Genomic DNA, 22,859 nt, shown 5'->3' on the forward strand with positions numbered 1-22,859 from the left:
GCAACCCTGCATAAAGGGGCTTCATATTTTTGGACTATGTTTGTTTTTCAGATACTTTTATATACTTATATTTCAGCACAAAATGCATATGTTTTGCAGGTTGTGCACATACAACAGAGTGACTTGAGTAGATTATGCAAGAGATTTTGTCATGCATATTATTGCTATTGTTTACCGTTGTCTAGTGCTGGACTCCAAAAGCTCTTGTTCTATCAGAAATATTGTAATTCTTGTTCTCCATTAAAAAAAAATCTGATTCATATTTTTCCTTCTCCATTACTACCTGGTTTAAGTAACACATCAAAAATCAAAAAAGTTAATTTTTGTGTGGAGCTTTCCTTTAAAAACTGAATTACTAATTTTTCCATTTGGTGGATTTTTCTTCACTTGCACTTAAGTTTGTTTTTATTCCTAATATAAGCATTAAATAATACTATGTACAACTAGGAAAAATAGCTGAGTTGTTCTCTTATCAGTTTTTTTTCTTTTCAGTTTTTAGATAACATGTCTCTAAGCCACTAAAAAACAGGAAACTAAATAATAACTATAATATTGGGCTTATAAATTATGAATTTTATAGATAGATAGATAGACAGATAGATAGATAGATACTTTATTAATCCCAAGGGGAAATTCACATTCTCCAGCAGCAGCATGTGAATTTCCCCTTGGGATTAATAAAGTATCTATCTATCTATCTATCTATCTATCTATCTATCTATCTATCTATCTATCTATCTATCTATCTATCTATCTATCTATCTATCTATCTATCTATCTATCTATCTATCTATAAAATGTTTCAGCACCGCTTGATTCTGTATACAGTACTCAAAATGGGCACCTGCATATTTTGACTCACTAATAATTATACAAATCCTACAGTGCTTTAAAAAAAGCAAAGCAATAAATTTGAAAATTGTAAAAGAAGAACACATGGACACTGAAACATCACATACAACTCACATGACAATGCACTAGCCCATCTTCTCTCTATCTTATGTCACGGCATTGTGGCTGTGTTGGATCCCAAAAGTCAATTCAATTTTGCAAGCTGGTCAATAGAATATGAAATATGAGAGAAACAGCAAAATGCAAGAAGCAGGGCACAAGCTGCATTCAGCTAGCTGACAAACCTGACAGCTCCATTAGACTGAGCAGAGAATAATTAAAGTCTGTTGGGTGTAACCCTATAAACAGCTATAAAGGGATGCAAATCTGCTGATGCAGTACATCAAGAGGGACCAAAGAGATTAAAATGCCAATCCAAGAAGTTTTCAGACAGGAGCAGAGTTTTAAAAAATCCAAGGGGAAGATAGCTTGCTATTGTTGGTACAGTTTTGGCATTTCCAATGTGGGATTATTTCTAATAGAGGAGAGGTGTATTAAATTAGCAAAAAATTAATTTTACAAGCATTGCAGTAAGATTGTCTATTACTATTACTTCAAGTTCAAAGGTAAGAAGTAAGATGAACCAATATTTAATTATGTGCTTTGGTTAAGATTTAGCACAAAATTGCAAATGTGAAAATAATTTGGATCAGGTACTTAAAGGTACCTTAGTGTCTGGTTTAAAAGGCAACTAAATTCACAAAATATTATTCTCTGAAAGAAAAGTATTGAAGGTGTCTGTGTCTATGAGAAAGGCAGGGACATGAGAGAAAGGCACAAATATAAGAGGAGTAAAGGTTATCTTTAAAATATACAGCAGAAATGTTTTTTTTGTGTAATTTGCAGTCTATTGTTAAACTACACATGCAAATTGCAGACTTTGCTGGCTTCAAAACATTAAAAAAGAAGGAGAGAAAAATATTATATAAAAAGAGAGGAGAGCATTCCAGAAGAAGTCTACATTTGTATGATTTCATAGTCCATCCATCCATCCATCCTCTTCCGCTTATCCGAGGTCGGGTCGCGGGGGGCAGCAGCTTGAGCAGAGATACCCAGACTTCCCTCTCCCCGGCCACTTCTTCTAGCTCTTCCGGGAGAATCCCAAGGCGTTCCCAGGCCATCTGAGAGACATAGTCCCTCCAGCGTGTCCTGGGTCTTCCCCGGGGCCTCCTCCCGGTTAGACATGCCCAGAACACCTCACCAGGGAGGCGTCCAGGAGGCATCCTGATCAGATGCCCGAGCCACCTCATCTGACTCCTCTCGATGCGGAGGAGCAGCGGCTATACTCTGAGCCCCTCCCGGATGACTGAGCTTCTCACCCTATCTTTAAGGGAAAGCCCAGACACCCTGCGGAGGAAACTCATTTCAGCCGCTTGTATTCGCGATCTCGTTCTTTCGGTCACTACCCATAGCTCATGACCATAAGTGGTAAATTGAGAGCTTCGCCTTGTGGCTCAGCTCCTTTTTCACCACGACAGACTGATGCAGAGCCCGCATTACTGCGGATGCCGCACAGATCCGCCTGTCGATCTCACGCTCCATTCTTCCCTCACTCGTGAACAAGACCCCGAGATACTTGAACTCCTCCACTTGGGGTAGGATCTCGCTACCAACCCTGAGAGGGCACTCCACCCTTTTCCGGCTGACGACCATGGTCTCGGATTTGGAGGTGCTGATTCCCATCCCAGCCGCTTCACACTCAGCTGCGAACCGATCCAGACAGAGCTGAAGATCACAGCCTGATGAAGCAAACAGGACAACATCATCTGCAAAAAGCAGTGACCCAATCCTGAGTCCACCAAACCGGACCCCCTCAACGCCCTGGCTGTGCCTAGAAATTCTGTCCATAAAAGTTATGAACAGAATCGGTGACAATGGGCAGCCCTGGCGGAGTCCAACTCTCACTGGAAACGGATTCGACTTACTGCCGGCAATGCGGACCAAGCTCTGGCACCGATCGTACAGGGACCGAACAGCCCTTATCAGGGGGTCCGGTACCCCATACTCTCGGAGTATCCCCCACAGGATTCCCCGAGGGACACGGTCGAATGCCTTTTCCAAGTCTGCAAAACACATGTAGACTGGTTGGGCAAACTCCCATGCATCCTCCAGGACCCTGCTAAGGGTGTAGAGCTGGTCCACTGTTCCGCGACCAGGACGAAAACCACACTGTTCCTCCTGAATCCGAGGCTCGACTATCTGACGGACCCTCCTCTCCAGGACCCCCGAATAGACTTTTCCAGGGAGGCTGAGGAGTGTGATCCCTCTGTAGTTGGAACACACCCTCCAGTCCCCTTTCTTAAAGAGGGGGACCACCACCCTGGTCTGCCAATCCAGAGGCACTGTCCCTGATGTCCATGCAATGTTGCAGAGGCGTGTCAACCAAGACAGTCCTACAACATCCAGAGCCTTGAGGAACTCCGGGCGTATCTCATCCACCCCTGGGGCCCTGCCACCAAGGAGTTTTTTGACCACCTCGGTGACCTCAGTCCCAGAGATGGGGGAGCCCACCTCTGAGTCCCCAGGCTCTGCTTCCTCATTGGAAAGCATGTTAGTGGGATTGAGGAGGTCTTCGAAGTACTCCCCCCACCGACCCACAACGTCCCGAGTCGAGGTCAGCAGCGTACCATCCCCACCATATACAGTGTTGACACTGCACTGCTTCCCCTTCCTGAGATGCCGGATGGTGGACCAGAATCTCCTCGAAGCCATCTGAAAGTCATTCTCCATGGCCTCCCCAAACTCCTCCCATGCCTGAGATTTTGCCTCAGGAACCACCAAAGCCGCATTCCGCTTGGCCTGCCGGTACCTATCAGCTGCCTCCAGTGTTCCACAGGACAAAAGGGTCCTGTAGGACTCCTTCTTCAGCTTCATGGCATCCCTCACCGCCGGTGTCCACCAACGGGTTCGGGGATTGCTGCCACGACAGGCACCGACCACCTTACGGCCACAGCTCCGGTCAGCCGCCTCAACAATAGAAGCACAGAACATGGCCCATTCGGACTCAATGTCCCCCACCTCCCTCGGGATGTGGTCGAAGTTCTGCCGGAGATGGGAGTTGAAGCTACTTCTGACAGGGGGCTCTGCCAGACGTTCCCAGCAGACCCTCACAACACGTTTGGGCTTACTAGGCCTGACCGGCATCCTCCCCCACCATCGAAGCCAACTCACCACCAGGTGGTGATCAGTAGACAGCTCCGCCCCTCTCTTCACCCGAGTGTCCAAGACATATGGCCGCAAGTCCGATGACACGACCACAAAGTCGATCATCGAACTGAGGCTTAGGGTGTCCTGGTGCCAAGTGCACATATGAACACCCCTATGCTTGAACATGGTGTTCGTTATGGACAATCCGTGACGAGCACAGAAGTCCAATAACAAAACACCACTCGGGTTCAGATCGGGGGGGCCATTCCTCCCAATCACGCCCTTCCAGGTCTCATTGTCATTGCCCACGTGAGCATTGGAGTCTCCCAGCAGTATGAGGGAGTCCCCAGAAGGTATGCCAATAGTACATAAAGTTAATTAAATAGTATTGTCATAGTTAATATGAATAGTAATAAAAATGAGGTGGTAAAATGAGATATGACACAAAGTGCACATATAAGCAATATTTTCTATAAACAAATGCTATATAATATTGAATTTAGTTACTACTTATGTTTTATTTTTGGTGTATGGTGTTTATTTATTTATCTATTGTGGGTTTAAACACACATTATATTTTTGGTCCCCTTTTGGTATCCATTTTGGCGTATGTAATCTTCCTAACTAACTGGTGCCTCAGAAGACATTATTAATTGTGCACATGTCTGTAATGATTCTGTAACATGTTGCTGACAATTTATGACATTTCTTAAAATTCTGATTTTGTAGTAAGAAAGGTTATACTAGAAAGTTGATTCAGTTCATCTGAACATAGTTATTTTCCAGGGAGATAATGTATGTTACATCACTCATCCAAGTGACTTCCTCACTGAACTGAATCAACTTTCTAGAATCTCCTTACCTGGATTATTGAGCATGCATTGAGACAACAAAGGTTATAGTTTTTGATCAGAAAGTAAGTACTATAAACTGAGTAATGGCCTTATATCGTGATTTTCATGGCCTGAATACATTAGACCAGCTAGGCAGTGTTTTTTTCCATTTATGATGTCCTTAGTTTATTTTATTTTTTTTTTTGATGATTGTAACAGACATTAACTTTTAGTATAGATGCTGATGAGATATTGCATTGCTGCCAGTAGAAATGCAGTTATGTTAAATTAATTCATACAGTTTTGATAGATGAAGGATGAAAGTGAGAAATGAAATCTGACCCAGTGTTATACTCTAGAAACTCAAATGCATCAAACTAATGTAATTTACTCTAGAAATCCATAGAACAGTGGCATGAAGCCATACTCCAGGCTCTATAAAATAGAAGTGAGCAATTGATTAAGATGCAGGGCTGAGACAGCTTATAATGGTCATGTGGACAAAAATTGAGTAAATTAAACAAAGCATCTAAAATTTCTTTGCAGGACACTTCTTTTCATTCAGCAACCCTTTTATTCATCTTTCCCAGCTTACACTGTTTTCTCTTTTTCCACTTTTTCCCTCTCTGAGCCAAAGAAGTCTTCCTGCTTTTAAAGGTTGTGCAAGATAATATAAATGAAGTATAACTGCCCCTAAAGCTAACATATTTCTGACAGTTGATTAGAATGCACAATAAATATTGTTTATCTCGTCACATGACTTTTGATATTTTCCCCAGGAAACTATTTAGTCAGTGCTGCTGAACTACAGTTATCCATTTGTTGCTTCAGAAAGGATAAAAAAATTTCATATTAACATTGTTATTTTTCATCAGAGAAAATTTTATATTCTGTACACCAGCATGGAACTGCACCAAGCAGTCAATGGAGAATAACAAGGATTACTTCTCTTCACCCTCTATGATAATTCCTGCAGCTGTGAAGGGATGGATGGTAAAATCACACACTGGGTAATTTTTAAAAGTGCCACTGTGAAGAAATGAAAGGTGTTAGAAACTCATTCAAAGTTTTCTTTTGTATGTGAACCTTTTAATATTCTCGGCAAGGGTCTTCTCTTTAAGAAGGTTCTCAAAAACTGCACTCAGCCATAAGTCACCTGACTTACAAGATATGGCAAGCATTTCAAAAGAAAGCTGGTGTCAGAAACTCTTCTTGCTGCTTAGATATAAGAACAGAGACTTCAAGTATATGATTCAGCCTTAACCTAAAAGACAAACGTAAGCATCCGTTTTAAAGATAGAAAAGTGGACAGGAATAAAAAAAAGGTTAAAAAGAGCAATTGTGTTTGTAATTTAGTCTTCTATGACCCTTATTTGCTTCCTTTACAGATGAATAAAAAATAATTATGTAAAAATAAATGCAAAAGAACATTAGACTGAGTCATTCCTGTGAGTTATTTCTCATAGCAGTATTAAAACTAATGTGACACGAAAAAGATTTTTCTACAAAGGAAAATGATTACTCATTTTATACAGATTCATCTATTTTTTACAGTAATTAGATGTACTAAAACTAAAAATATTTCCTGCCATGACCTCAAAAAATAAACATAACAAGCATTCCAGATTCCACACACATTCACATGCTTTATGCGAAATGTTCATGAGTTAAAAATGCTGCCCGTGCATCTTTTGCATTGGAATTGAACCAAATAATTGAATAAATAAATCAAAATCACATTGTCAGGAAATTGTAGTACTGTATGGAAATTTTTACTCTTATGTTTATATGGAGAACGAAGGTAAAGCTTTATAGAATAGGAGTCTATAGAGACCAAAACTGTACAACAGCAAGCGGTATCGAAAAACATCAAAGGGAAAACAAAAATCTCACATTATACATGTCACATTATCCATGTGTCACTAATCTAGTCATATGCTCACAACATGTTAAATGTATGCATTTTTTTTGTTAAAATATTTTTAACATTGCAATGTCAATTAACAAGACTCAGGAACAAACACTCAAGTTGGCAGGGGTTGATCTTAGCTCACCATGCTTCTTGCATGGTCAGCCTTACGCCGCTTTCTCCTGGGTTAGTTCCCCAAGAAATCTATGTCCTCACCCCAGACAGCAAAACCAAAAATATTGAATATCAAGAGGCCCTTGGATACAAAAGCTATCAAAATAAATTATTTTCAATACAAATTACATTATTTTAAATTGTTTTAATGATTTTTAAAGTTTGTCCTGTTTCACTACTACATGGGCAGAGCTGCGGAGGACAGCTAGTCAGGATATAATTCCAGGGTAACAGGGACTGGATCATTAGTGTATAGGGGTAATAATATAATACATTTTACAGTGTTTTGGCACAGTGCATTTTCAAAAACTAAAACTGTTAGGTTTAACTTTAATAGGGCAAATTTTATTCCAAAATCAAAACAGGCAAAGGGGGATAATCCTTAAGGTATGGAGTTATTTGAGAAGCAGTGGACTAAGTTTAAAAGCATTGTTCTGCATTCTACATAAGAGTTCCAAAAATTGAGAACATTTTTCTTCACACAGAGGCACAAGCCGTGTGGTTGTTTGCAGTATTTTAGAGACTCTCAAGATTCAACTTGATGTCACTAGGAAGAAATTAGTTGAACAGGATTAATGGACTGAATGTTTGTGTGCCATGCATATTTTTTAATATACAAAATGCTGTTTCTCTGTTTATGTATCAATATTTTGTTTTATGTTTATAATGTAGGGTGGCACGGTGGTGCAGTGGTAGCGCTGCTGCCTCACAGTTAGAAGACCTGGGTTCACTTCCCGGGTCCTCCCTGCGTGGAGTTTGCATTTTCTCCTCGTGTCTGCGTGGGTTTCCTTCGGATGCTCTGGTTTCCTCCCACAGTCCAAAGACATGCAGGTTAGGTGCATTGGCGATCCTAAATTGTGCTGTGTGTGCGCCCTGTGGTGGGCTGGTGCCCTGCCCGGGGTTTGTTTCCTGCCTTGCGCCCTGTGTTGGCTAGGATTGGCTCCAGCAAACCCTGTAGTTAGGATATAGCAGGTTGCATAATGGATGGATGTTTATAATGTATTTCATTTTTTTAATATTTGCAATTATTGTTTTCCACACTATACTTTGCATAATAAGAGTAAATGAATGGAAATGTTATCGTGGTAAATACCTAATGGACTTGACAACTCTCCACAAAATCAAACATAATTTTTGAAAATTTTGGAATATCATTATTATGTTTTTTGAATAGCTAGTGAAAACTGTTATTGGTTGTTTAATAAGGAAAATAAATGACTTGAATAGGAAAGTCAAAGTTATGACTAATTTATCATGGAATACTGAATTCAAATTAAGTTACAGAAATGCCATGTTTCCTTTGCATTTTAAGTAAAAGAGTATAATCAAAAACATTTAATTAAATCTGATTACATCTGTTAGGTACAGACTTTATTACATCAAAATTCTAATTTCACTGATGCTACTTGAAGTTAACAATTAGTTTGCTAAGTTTAATAAAAGTCTGCTAAATAGATTCATTTTATATAAGAGAAAAAAGGTGAAAGTCATTTTAGTGCTAAAAATAAAAAAAAATTGGAAACACAACATCGCAGGTGTTTATCATCAAGTATTATTATTTAGGATTTATTGACATGAATGTGGAAATTCAGAATTCAGTTGGATTATCTGGCTTAGTGAATTGTCTGGGGCTCAGACACTGGTTGGCTTTTGTTTTTGCTCCCTTTGTTATTTCTGTTAACAGAGTTAACTCAAATGCTCAGGATAATTTGTGTGTGTGTTATATCATAAATTATGCGATTTGTTCAGGCATTTCTTTTAGTATTGGATTTATTATACTCTGGTTTATTCTTTCTTTTTTTCTATTGAATGCTTTTTAATATCTTGTGTTTATATGTTTATTGTTTTATTTGTAACATTTTGTTTTAAGCACCTTAAACATGGGAAAGGCATTATATAAATAAAATGTATAATTATTTTTGTTATAATAATAATAATTATAATTATTATTATTACAGTTAATAAACACCTGTTTGTGCATATTCAGTTCAAATGAACTTCATTTACTCAAGTACCAGAGTACTGCATACATTTACTAATGCAATATGGTCGAAGATAAAACCCGTAAAATTCATATGAAATTCAAAGCAAAACAAAGCAATATCATATACAATATCTACAGGTTGTTGCTATTAAATTAGGGTATATGATGAAAAGTAAACTTTTCTTGATGTGGGCTGGCCTTGTCTTAATATGACTAAAATCTAAAACCTAGTGTGCTTTGAATTCATCTTCCATTTGCTAACATGTCATCCAGGCCCTCCTTTACAACAAAGCACCACAGAGAAGGCAAACATCCATGAAAAGGACTTCATGGTAGGTCTAATGTAATGACCACTTCCACACTACCCAATGCTTGGAAAATGGCAGTGACTCCCAGATCTACCACCAGAACTCTGAAAAACAAAATACTTGGCAAGAGACAAAACAAGTGATACAACTACTAAAAAGCGAAATGGACAGCATCACTAGAGACTTTACATACAGTAGAATATTATGGTAAAATAATGTTTTTTTAGTGTTGTATAATTGTGAACACTGACAACATTTTTTCTGCTATTAACAGATGACAACGTCCATGCCACCTCTGTAGTTTTATTCTCTTGAGAATTTTAAGATTACATACAGTATGTTTGTGGTTACCTCATAGACATTAATAAACTGGGACAATACATAGTGTCATGGTGCTTTAAAGTGATCTAGGTGGTAGATTATATACCCTTAAGTTTAAATGTCTAAACCTAATCTTTTTTGTGATGATGAACAGTTCTTTGAACATATAGTAATGTACTCTAATACAGTATATTTGTAATATTATGCACTGTATAGCTCAAGTACTTTAGAATGATTTCTGCCATGCAGATGGCAAGGATTAATATGAATAATCTGTCATTGTCAAATTAGTTTAATTAGGATGATGCAGAAACTCTTTAATTAAACAATGTGGCTGGGTAGTTCTGTGCATATACATGAACTCAGATTCTCTCATCAGATGTACATTAATAAATACTGTATACAGTACATACTACATCCTGTATTTAGAGTATGTACTGTATATATACATACTATAAATATATATATATATATACACACATACACAGTTCCTTCAAAAAGTATTCAGACCCCTTCACATTTTTTCAAACTTTGTTATGTTGCAGACTTGTGCTAAAGTCATATAAATTAATTTTTTCCCTTGTCAAGCAACACTCAGTATTCCAGAATGACAAGGATAAAATAAACTTTTAGGAATTTTAAAAAATGTATTAAAAATAAAAAACTGAAATATCTCATTGACCCAAATATTAAGACACTTTACTTAGTACAGCGTTTCTCAACCTTTAAGTATTTGCAACTCGAGTTTTCATAACGGTTTTAATCACACCCCCCTAACGTTTTTTGAAAGGAGCCCACTATATCAATTTGTTCTTTTTTAATTAATGATATATCATAGATGCATATTTTATTATACCTACTTAACTTTTATCGACATTTATCTAACTCTATATTTATTTTTCGAGTATCAGAATGTAGTTTTAAGTTAATTTGTTTTGGTTTCAATAGATGTATTTTTCATATTTTCGATTCTTGTTTTCTTTTTTACACATCTTCGCGCCCCCCTTTTTGTTACTTCGCATCCCCCTAGGGGGGCCCGCCCCACAGTTTGAGAACCACTGACTTACTACATCATTGAAGCACCTTTCACAGCGATTACAGCGTAGAGTCTTCTGGGTAATGATGCAACAAGCTTTGCAAACTTTGATTTGGAAATTTTATGCCATTCTTCACTACAGATCCTCTCAAGCTGTGTCAGGTTGGATGAAGACCTCGGTGGGCAGCTATTTTCAATTTTCTTCAGAGATGTCCAAATGGGTTGAAATTTACGCTCTGGCTGGGCTACTCAAGAACATTCACCAAGTTGTCTTTGCTTTGTACTTCGGATTGTCCTATGTCAAGGTGAACCTTTGGTTCAGTCTGAGGTTCAGAGTGCTCTGGAGCAGGTTTTCATTAAGAATATTTCTGTACTTTGTTCTGTTCAGCATTCCCTCAAGCCTGACTAGTGTCCCAGTCCCTGCCACTGATAAACAACCCCACAGTGTGATGCTGCTGCCACCATACTTCACTGTTGGAATGGTATTGATAAGCGCTGCGTGGTTTCCTCCAGATTCCTCCAGACAGTTCAATCTTGGTTTCATCAGTCCAGAGAATCTTGTTTCTCATACCCTAACAGTCCTTTAGGTGTCTTTTTTGCAAACTCCAAAAGGGCTTTCGTGTGTTATCTGGCCACGTACCATAAACCCAAGATTGTTGGACTGTTGCAGTGATGGTTGTGCTTCTGGACATTACTCCCATTTCCAGCTCCTCTGTCAAATGCTTTCTCCAGGTCCACAAAGACACAATTCAACTCCTTCTGGCCTTCTCTGTACTTCTCCATCAACACCCTCAGAGCAAACATCGCGTCTGTGGTGCTCTTTCTTGGTATGAAACCATGCTGCTGCTGACTAATCATCACCTCACTTCTTAACCTAGCTTCCACTACTCTTTCTCATAACTTCAAGCTGTGGCTCATCAATTTTATCCCCCTGTAGTTACTACAGTACTGCACATCCCCCTTATTCTATAAATATCGGCACCAGTACACTTCTTCTCCACCCCTCAGGCATCCTGTCAGTTTCCAAGATTCCATTAAATAATCTGATGTGGAAAGCATACTCCCGGACACAGACAGACAGACACCAGAATGTCCAAAACACACTTTATTTTCTTACAGCACCACAATGCTTTCCTCCACCAACTCTTTCTTCTTTCTCTTTCTCTTCTTCTTTCTCTTTTTACCTCCACTCCCCTCTCTCACAAGCTCTGTCTCCTTCCTCCCAACTCCACTGGTCTACTGGAGGGAGGCGGCCCCTTTTATACTGACCCGGATGAGCTCCAGGTGCTCCCCCAATGACACTTCCTGGTGTGGCGGAAGTGTCAAGAGAGCCCCTGGAAGCACTCCGGGTGCCCCTGGGAATTCTTCCGGCAGCACTTCCTGTTGTGGCGGAAGTGCTGCCATCCAGGACTTCATAACCGTCTGGGTGCCCCTTGGCGGTGGCCACGTCCTCCGGTGGGGATAAGCGTCCCAGCTCCGGTCCAGTGGCCCACAAGCAGACCCAGGAGGCTGCCCTCTCGTGGCCCAGGGGAGGTATCGTTCATCTCGGGGACCGTCCATGTGTCCCGGCTGGGTGGGGTCCCCAGCCGTCTGGGACACTGGTTAAAAACTCCATTGCCATCTCTCCTGAACATTTCCATGCTTCCTTTCCATTCTTCATCCTCTTCATAGCTGTCCTTACTTTTTCCTTGCTAATCCATTGCACTTCCTGATTCACTATTTCCACATCATTCAACCTTCTGTCTCTCTTGTTCTCTTCATTCATCAGCCTCTCAAAGTACTCTTTCTATCTCCATGTTTCAGATTATCCATAAAAGCTACCAGCTTTGCTAACTTAGACTCAGCTATGACAAAGATTTCCAAGTTCAGTCCTGTGGTTGCAGGTCTTTGTTCCAGCCAGTTTCCGTGCCATTTTGACTCTGATTAATCTTGTTTTTTTAATTGTAGTTTTCTTTTTGAATTATGATTTTGGATAGTGGTATTACGAGATTTACTGTACATTCATAATACATTTTAAGATATTCTCTGAATCATCCTTAAACACCTCTGCTTTCTTTATATTTTATATTCCTCTGAGAACTCTCATTTTCAAAACATTCAATTAAGTATTGTTCATCACACTTACTTTACTCCCCAAAAGCATTTTCCTATGGGTCTGTCCATGGATCCCTCTTTATTCCTTTTGCCAGGCGAACATCCCAGATATGTTTTGGAAGAACTCTTCAGTCTTAGTTTTCTGGATGTCTATGGTTAAATTTCTTCTAAAGATCTTACACACTAGCATCCCTTTCCCTCCCTAAAGTATATTTTTGCTTGACCTCTCAACTCTCTGTTTTTCTTCTCTCCAGCATTGGATGTTTTGTCTAGGCACACTAGCTGCAAAAGCATCCCTAGCTTCTTCCTGGAAATGTAATGTGTTGGTCTCCTTCCTCAGCTCTCAGCAGTGGTGACCAATGGGTCCTGTGCTTCATATATTATAGAATGGTGTGTTCTGGTGTAAATTTTGTGGAGGCACATGGCTTGTGGGTGCTCATTTTATCTTCTTCTTTCTACCTAAATTTGATCTCAACAGGCCCTGACGTTCAGCCTGTGTTTCCCTGTTAGATTTTGCTAGGGTAGTTTTCTTTTTACCCTTTTAAATAAAATCATATTTTGTGAGTTGATGGTATGGGATGGTGTTTCACTTGTTATTATTGACATCATTGTCTTCTTTTGACTTTTTATTTTATGAGCTACCTCCATCCATCCATCATCCAACCCGCTATATCCTAACTACAAGGTCACGGGGGCTGCTAGAGCCAATCCCAGCCAACACAGGGCGCATGGCAGGAAACAAACCCCGGACAGGGCGCCAGCCCACCGCAGGGCACGCACACACACACCCACACACCAAGCACACACTAGGGACAATTTAGAATCGCCAATGCACCTAACCTGCATGTCTTTGGACTGTGAGAGGAAACCGGAGCACCCATGCAGACATGGGGAGAACATGCAAACTTCACGCAGGGAGGACTCGGAAAGCGAACCCAGGTCCCCTTCCTGCGAGGCAGCAGTGCTACCGACTGCACCACCGTGCCACCCATTTATGAGCTACCTGCTGATGATAATTTTTTGTTATTGCTCATTATTGTTGTTTAATCATTTTCTGTTAAAATTTGATCAAATAAAACAACAAAAAATAGATATTACTCTTTCTTACTGCTTAAAGTTTGTCTTTTTCCTACTGATTTGCATTTTTCTGTGGCTTGTGCTGTCTGAAATGTATTCTAATAGGTAAGATAATTTTTACTTTCTATATAATAAATCAAAGCTTATCATTGTGCCAGTAAGTGGCAATGTGTTGCTAGTTGGCCAAAAATGCATGCAAGAATTTAATTATACTTTGTAGATGACACTCCTACTACTACTACTTCTACTACTGCTGCTGCTCTCTATACAATAATATAACCTCAAGAAAAGAGAGTAGAAATATATTCCTTACTTGTAAAAGTAAATTATTATTTTTTTCAGCTTTTGGGTTTCTTCCATTATTTGTATTATTGGTATATACAACACACATACCATACATATGAAAATCAAATTCAAAATGTTTGTAATATGGATAAAATGAATCCTCTAATGATATATTTAAAACAATGCAGTTTGTGTCCCCTTCCTTTTGCTAAGTTCACAAGAGGTAAAGGCTGCAAAAGAGCAGTAAAATACATGAGTGATTTTTTCATTCTTTGTTTCCTTCCTTCTTTTTATTTACAGAGCAAGATAAATTCCATGCTGGATCTGTAGATTAAAGACAGATAGCAGGCCTCTGTTTCTGTCTCTCTCTAGAGACAGATGATTCATTTTTATTCAGGTGACACAGCTGCCCCTGTCACCTTGGACTGTTAAATTGACAGACCTCTGTCCAATAATTGAGACCCTGGAGGATGAGCTTTGAAAGACTGTGCATTATTTATCAAAATACCACTGCCCATCAGTCCCAGTTTATGTGTAAGTCAAAATCTGTTTTATGCCTATCGTGAAAGATCAACTGTTTAAAAGAAATAATATTTACAGATTATTGCATTGTACTCCATAATGTCTTGTTTCATTGGCATACTGTGCAGTAATAAATAATCTTATAAGAATTTGACATTTTATTTTTTGAGTTCTATTTAGCTTAAGGATCACATCACAATAAGAGAAAAACAAATTCCATCAAAACATAATCAATACAAACATGCCTAAGCAGTAATATTGGGAATAACAAGTCATAACCCACACCCCACCCTATAGTTCAGAGATTTTAATGTAAGTCTATCTGCTTGAATTAAAGGAACAGGATAGTAAGACTACTTACATTATAACCAAAACAGTTCCTTGGATGCACAATAACTTCTTTTTTCCAGTCTGGCAATGAAAAAAGAACAGTGCCATAAGCTAAATATATTCTAATTTCTATGCAAGCAGCATGAAACCTTACACTTGATATTTATTTGAATGGATTCAGAGTGACAAGACAGACATGTGAGGAAGAGACACATAATTTGGATTGACTGCGTAATAGAAGGGGGAAAGTACAGGATTTCAAATTATATTATAGCATGGCATTTGCTGTGACAAAATAATCTATACCAACATTGCTGTTTGTACAAGCCTACCGACAAGATACCTAAACTTTCACCTATCATTGTCATGTAGCCGGCAAATGTAGGTTACCTTTTTTATTCTTTAACAAATACATATTTTTCATCCGGCTTGTTTATGTGGCTCATGCAACGGGAAATCGTTTCACCCAAGGGTAAGAGATATGTTTCACTGTTAGTCACATATCTGATGGAAAGTCAGGAAGACATATAGGAGCTGGAGCTAGGTGGTCACAATGTATCATTACCACAGCAGGGTTTGAGTACCCTGACAGACCTGTGTCCTAGTTTAAATGGGCACAGTATAAATTCAGGTGGCAGTAACTCCTAATAAGTGTTTCAAGTGTTCCTCCTTGTGTTTATTAATTATGTGATTGATTTACATTCCCTACCCTTATCTGTCTTGTTGATGGAATATAAACACAGTTGGCTTTCAGTCTTTCGGTAGCTGAGTAATTAATATACCCATGCAGGGACAAGGTTGAAGTTAAAGGTGTTTTGTAAACAGATGTGAGTAAAGATGACTTCTTTATTAGTAGAAGCCCTTTTTAGGCCTTAATCTGATTTACTGTTCCAATGTGTGAAGCCTGCCACTGTAGAACCTGGAGCAATACAAGAGTCACCCCAAGGCAAACTCAAACACACACATCCACTGTTACTCATTGTATTATCGTGGTATTTCCCTCTACTTACCCTTTACCTAGGGGTAAGTGTACTCATCAGATTCGTTACCGGGTTGGTCTACTGTTGCACCTTAAGATTAACACACACATACATAGATATACACATACACACAGAAACTCAACAGTGCCCTATGAATGACACACACACAACTGGTTAACATCTAACACTTTAAACCATACAAGTGCCTTAAGAATAACACAGCCTGTCACTCTCTCAGCACTTCAAGAGACTTACTTATTATCGGCACGAACAACATACAATGTTTTAAAGATATCACAGACCTAAATATTACTTTTGGTCTCCAAAAATACAACATTCAAGGAGGCTAAGCCTTTGTCTATAGGCCATGTACCAGCCAAGAGTGCCTTACTTTATGTACTGTTCCCTACTTTTGGGTGGAGCTCTCACTCGCAGCCTTAATAAACCTCGCAGCACAGAGGTAATGGCAAATCTCCAGTTGCACCAGGTGCTCAAAGAAATCTACCTTATTACTTCAATCACTACAGACATTAAGACAAAGCACAGAAAGTTAAAAGCAGCATGATATTTATTATAGGAATAATAATACCAGTAGAACAAAGAATAATAGAAAATAGGACTGATAGTAAAGTCTGGATATATATTGTCTTTAGAAAAAGCTTACGAAAAGTAAAGATGACAAGGATGAATGTCGCAGGCGGCTTGTGATCTAGCACTCATAGTTGTTCATTAGATTCTTTTCTGACGATCAGATGGAAGCGGCCGCACGTTGCCAGCACTTTCTTCTGATGTCGCTCTGTTCTCTTCTCCTGATGTCTTCATCTCTTCTTCTTCCTCCCTCCCTTCCTTCCTCACTCTTCAGATGAGGCATATATATTATAAAATTCTACCGGGGGGTTTTACAAGATGTGATTGTTAGATGTTCTGATTGGCTGGCTGTCAATATGATGAATGAATTCACTGTCCGTTTTCCCAAACAATAAAAAATTTTTGTTGCTGCTTAATACCTACTTGCATGTCTTCCTTTCCCAGGCTGTAAACCAATTTAGCTACTTGTTGTCCCAGATGCTCAGGTTATAAACTAATCAATAGCCTTAGGCACCAGCATGTCTTCCTTTCTTTGTTGGAACAGCTGTTTTAAAAGTGAGGTACAACTGGGAAGAGGACATGCTTTGATTTGTCCTGCATGCAGTTCATCTGTTGTCTTGAGCAAAATATAATGCAAATACAGAGCAAAATTTACAGATTTTGTACCCCACAACACTCATGATGGCCTAATTCAGAGTCATACATCAGCCTAGGTTGTTCCCTGCATTTTCTTCATTATCTATCTTTCACTAAATCAAGCTTGAAACAATTGAGGGTGGCTATGCCTTTATACATTTAAAATCTTTAAACTGCTTAAAATACTGTTTTAATGGTCTGTAATTTTACTGAAAATATCAATAGTTTCATACAAAGATACCAAATTTTATTAACTTAATTTCAACTTTTTAGCTGAAATACACTGTTTATGTTTTAAAATTATTTGCTTTTTTTATTTTTCAGTTTTTAGTAACTGAACGGACATTAATCTATGAATGAAAAGATTTTTATTTGTCTTTATTAGTGCAATGGTTTATTTTTTAGCCGTAACTTTAAATTATTTCCTGTCATTTTACCTATGAAATTGACCAGGGAATGGTCCAGAAGTACAGAAAAGCTTATAGCATTTGGTATTCCCACACAATCTCCAATGCCAGTGGGTATAGGAATCACTGGAACAGTGCTAACATTTTCGATGCATGTATTTTGTTATGCATGTATTAAGAAACTAATATCTGTTAACATCTAAATATACAGAACAACTTAATAAAGGTAAATTTAACTAGAAACTTTTATGGTACAGAAACTCTGTATACTTAACTGTAACTAACTGATAAGTGGATGCCAAGGGCAAAGATGAAGCCTTGGTGGGACAGGACAGGTATAACTAGAAAATGGCCGAAGAAAGAGATAGAGAAAACCCCACACTGGTAACAGGAGAACACCTTAGCATGTCAGTAGAGACAGACAAGGTAGACGGGGAGTAGTAAGTTGCAACCCAAGGGCACCAGTTAGGTAAAGATGTGTTTAAGCCACTGGAGGTGCTCCAGGTAAATAGATGATAGCACAATATTATTATATTGAGAAAAGGAAATCTGATATCTGTTGTGATTTTTAGGTGGTAAGGAGTCTTTCAAGGGCCCCTTAAACTAGGGAGTCATAATGCAAGGAGTCCTATGACTGTAGGTAAGATATTTTGATTTGTTCAGTTCTGTTGTGCAGGCGCGATATTGAAGGGTGCTGTAGTTTCAAGTATCTGGACCTACCCCTAAACATGCAGGTGATACAAGGTTTTATGCAGAATGTAATCCCAAGGATGTGAGTGAGGCAAAAACAATTAGCAAGAAGGAGGAGTTCTCAAGGTTCTGGTGAATGAAAAAGAGCAAAAAGAATTTTTGAAGTGTTATGAGAGGTACGAAATTAAGAAAGACATCCCTAATTAGGTAATTAAAACAAACAAATTGCAGTGACAGGTTGACCAAGACAGCAGAATTTGCTTTTTATTTTTATAATTTTGTCTTTGTTTATCCTTTTTGTTGTGTTTTTTTTTTATATAAAACATCTATTATGGTAATTTTGTGGCTTTCCCGAAATTGTCTAGTAATGTCCTATGTTAGGAATCACTGGACCAGTGGAGGTAAGCATATTATCTACATTTCTTAGCCAAGAATAAATGTATAGGAAAGTGTAGCCAAGATTAGGCAACAGAGATGCAAATGGAATTCAAGATAAAAAAATATGATATGTAATTTATTAAGCATGGACACCTGGACAAAGCATAAACAAACTAAAATAGACTGAGTAAGGAATCTTGGCATGCTATAACATGTAACCAGTCATGGGCAAACTCCATAGAGTTTGCTTTGCTGCAAGTTCAGCGTCATCACAGAAATGTTAGCAAACTTTGCCAAACTCCAGGAAATGCATTAAAGTCAATGGGAAAGTAGAAACTGAACTAGGTCTGAGTGGATTATAATGGAGCAATAAACTTTTAGGTCTTCCTAATCACCAGGGCAGAATCTGCAACTGTGCTTGACCAATTATGATGTTCAAATATGTGATCTGAGGTCTAAGGCAGCAGTGGTAACCACTGCACCACCATGCCTCAAACGACAAAAGATGAAGACTAAAGAAATACCACAAACCAGAAACAAAATGCAACTAATGGCCAAAAGTAGCAATAATTAAATAAAATATAGATCATTAAAATTACAGAGTTTCACTCTTGGGACTGCTTCGTTCTGTTTGTTGTGGCTCCAGGCACAGCTAGAATGTATGTTTGGTTTCCGATTTATCTGAGCAGGTACTTTCATCAAGAAGGCCTTATAAATAGTAATAAATGTATTCCACTGCATTCTCTGCATTTGCTACTGGAGGGAGGGCTCCTTTAATTCTTGTTTTGGGATTTTAGCTGGGCACATGGCTCATTTGCATGTGTAATTAGCCATGCAGTGCTCAGGGAAAGACTGTTATACATCCGACAGTAGTCATGATACTCTTATTATGTTCAGCTAATGTACCCCTCAAATGAAAGACTGCAAGTTTTTTGTTTTTAAACACATTAGGGACAAAAATTGGGCAGTATTTCTCAACCTTTGAGGTTTTGAGACACATTCTACTTTTTTAAGTCAATTGTTGACCCACATACAGCAATTGAAGGCTGTTTGGGGTAGAAATAACTGTGAGTGGAAGAGCGGGGTTTCCCCTTGATGAAATAAGTGCAGTTGGAGATGAATGAGGAAAATGTTACGCATCCCTGTCAAGTGCTATACTGCATTTTTTTTTCCTTTTGTGCCTGCAACCCAGCAATGGTCACATCAACAACAATCATACAGTAAGGTTGCATGAAACGTCTGTGCATGGCTGCTACGGCTCTGTGATGTCATGTTGTTCTTGCAAAGCATCAAAGCATATGGTGCTTGAAAAAAATGTGTGCAAAAGCCAGACTCACAGTGATTTTCCCCAATAATATTTGGCAAACATGGTCATATGCGAACATGGCATTATTCGCTGTGAAATTATTTTGGCGAATTTCCACAATCAACAGTTTAAATACTCTGGGAAGTGATTTAAGTGTAAAATCTCTTTCAAAACTTAAAGAGTCATAGTTGTGGCATGCAGAACTTGTAGAGTCAAGAATAAGGAGAAAAGAAGTTAGAAGTAAAATGTGTGAAGAAAATTGAGTAGCACCAAATTTTATAAGGCAAAGAAAGAGGTTGAGAGAAAACGTACTTTCGTGTATAAGAGGTAGCAATATGTTACATGTCTGTATGCTTGAGAACAGAGGGCATTGGTCATGAAGCCTATATAGCTCAGTCAGCAGTGATAAAGTGGCTATAAAAGCTAATTTACATGAGTAAGCCCTGTAATAAAAAAGGTGGCCCACGGACGTTTGAAGGTGAGGGTGAATGGTGCAGGAGCACTGTGTGCTGTGCGGGACTGTGTTGGGGACATAGTGAAAATAAACGTGTGTTTTATAGTTGTGCCAGTGCCTGTCTGATGGTGTTCGGGCTACCTCTCACAGTCACAACAGAAACAGAGACTGTCGACTTGTGAAAAAAATTTGGTTATATCATGATGTCGGCCTCAAAACACAGACGTTTTCGTACCTGGTGACACCATTCCTGCAGTCTCGAACCCAGCAGCTCGGCTTTTGCTTTTGACAGACCAAAATCTCTGACCAAATCGTTCAATTCGGACGGTGTTATCAGATGTGAATCGCCTGATGAGCACGGTTCAAAATCTGGATCAATGTCACTGTCAGTACCCTGCATTGCAGTTTCTTCATCTGGTTCGTCTAAGGTCCAGTCCTCTGATGTTTTCGGAATTGGAAGACTGTCGTCATGTGGCACAGGTCTCATTGCTGAAGGCAGATTAGGATATTGAATTGACTTCTTGGTTTTGGCAGAGAAACCAGACACTTTAGTCAAACAGAAGTAACAGTCCATCACATGGTCTTTCTTTTTCCGCCATATTATCGGAACAGTAAACGGCATCGTTTTTCGATTGCCTCTGAGCCAGGCTCTCAGACTGACAGCACAGGTCGCACAGCAAATGTGAGGTGCCCATTCCTTGTCTTGATCACTAATTTTGCAGCCGAAATACAGATGATAAGCTTTCTTCACAAGAGCAGTCATCCAACGTCTCTGAGGCGCAACTGTATATTCGCCACAGGTATAGCAGAATGTATCGCGGCTGTTACGACATTGACGAGACATATCGCCCGACACCAAAACGTCTATAGCATCAAGCTTACTTACTGTTATATTGCTACAGATACTATACTTTACTATACTGATACTATACATACACACTATCTATATTAACCAAATGAGCAGGATCGGTGTATGCAAGCCACCTTTATAGCATGCTGAGACAGCGTCAAGGTCGTTCAGACCTGCCCAGGCATGCTCAAGATGTCAACTTCCACAGAACAGCGTCCAACCTGGCCTGATCCCATGCCTGGACATGCCCAGGCTGCACAAACCATTGCTGATAAGTCACTTACGGGAGTGAAAATGTTTGTATACAAATATAAGAAAAATCATGACAAAACTGAAAATCTCTGAAACGGTACGTGATGGGTAAATTTTCAGGCATATTTTAAAAATAAGTCTGAAAGTCTAAGCTACACATACACAGCAAATTAACGGGCACCACATTAAAGCAAAGTTTGGGCCAGATAAGGAGGCAAACATACTACCGCATATACAGGATGAAATAGTGATTGAAAAGTTAATAAAGTGGCAGATATAAGACAATATGGCCAACACAGCAGCCACAAAGTTCATGAAAACAAGGGCAGGATGCATCAGACACGTTTCATAAGCGAGACTGCAAGCTCAAATCTAGGCATGCCAGGCTACTAAGGCTTCAAAGCGATGCTTCAGGAAAGAGAGAGGAAAAATCTACGCAACTTTGCTAATCTGAAAATCTCCCAAAATAAAAAAAAAGGTAGCAGAAAGCTTTATCAACATAAAGATATACAGAAAATAATCTGAGGAAGATAAAACAATTAGAGCAAAACATGAAGAAATAAAGAAAATCAGATAGATGCAAGCGGAACAAAACACAAAAGAGTAAGATTAATAAGTCTATAAACTATTAGAAATACATGTTTACATTTCAGAAAAACATAGTCTACCAAGTGGACATATTGTAGCGTCTAATTGCAGCTAAGAGGAAAAAAGGCCTCTTTTAGAACCCCTGAGAGCATTGTGTTAGAATCAGCATTGTTTTTAAAGGTGCTGTGAGGTTGACCAGGACGTCATGTTGAGGGAGGGATAGATTATTCATGATGATCAGCAGTTTAGTCAACATTTTCTGCCCTTACAGGCAGCGTTCTTAATTATCATTTTAAGTCTGATGGCATCTCCCATTCTCATGTAATTGCAAAACATGCTGTACATCTGCATTAAATGGTGCTAATCTCTCTATATATAAAATCCAACATCTGTCTGTCTGTATGTCTTTTACGAGAGAACTACTTAATGGATTTAGATCAGGTTTTTTTCTTTAATTTGCTTGAACATTCTGGGTGATTTTGCGACTTCTGTATCATAGTTTGCTTACAGGATCGATTAATCCACACAAAAAAGAGACAGAGGCTGTGGGCTGTGTATGAGGGGAAGCATGATGTCAGGAGTGGGGAGCCTTGGTGCGTACCTTGCTTTCTCTTAGCTAGTCCACGAGAGAACTAATAAACAGATTTAGATCTTTTTTTCTATAATTCGCTTAACATTACCGAACATTTTGGCTGATTTTGCAACGTCTCTCATCATGCTAAATATCATAGTTCTCTTGCAGGAGCGATATATTCGCTCTATATCCTCAGACAGAGGCTGCGGGATGAGGGGAGGGGGAAGCCTAATGTTGGAAGTGGG

Source organism: Erpetoichthys calabaricus, chromosome 2 (genome assembly GCF_900747795.2).
Source record: "Erpetoichthys calabaricus chromosome 2, fErpCal1.3, whole genome shotgun sequence".
Taxonomy (NCBI): Eukaryota; Metazoa; Chordata; class Cladistia; order Polypteriformes; family Polypteridae; genus Erpetoichthys; species Erpetoichthys calabaricus.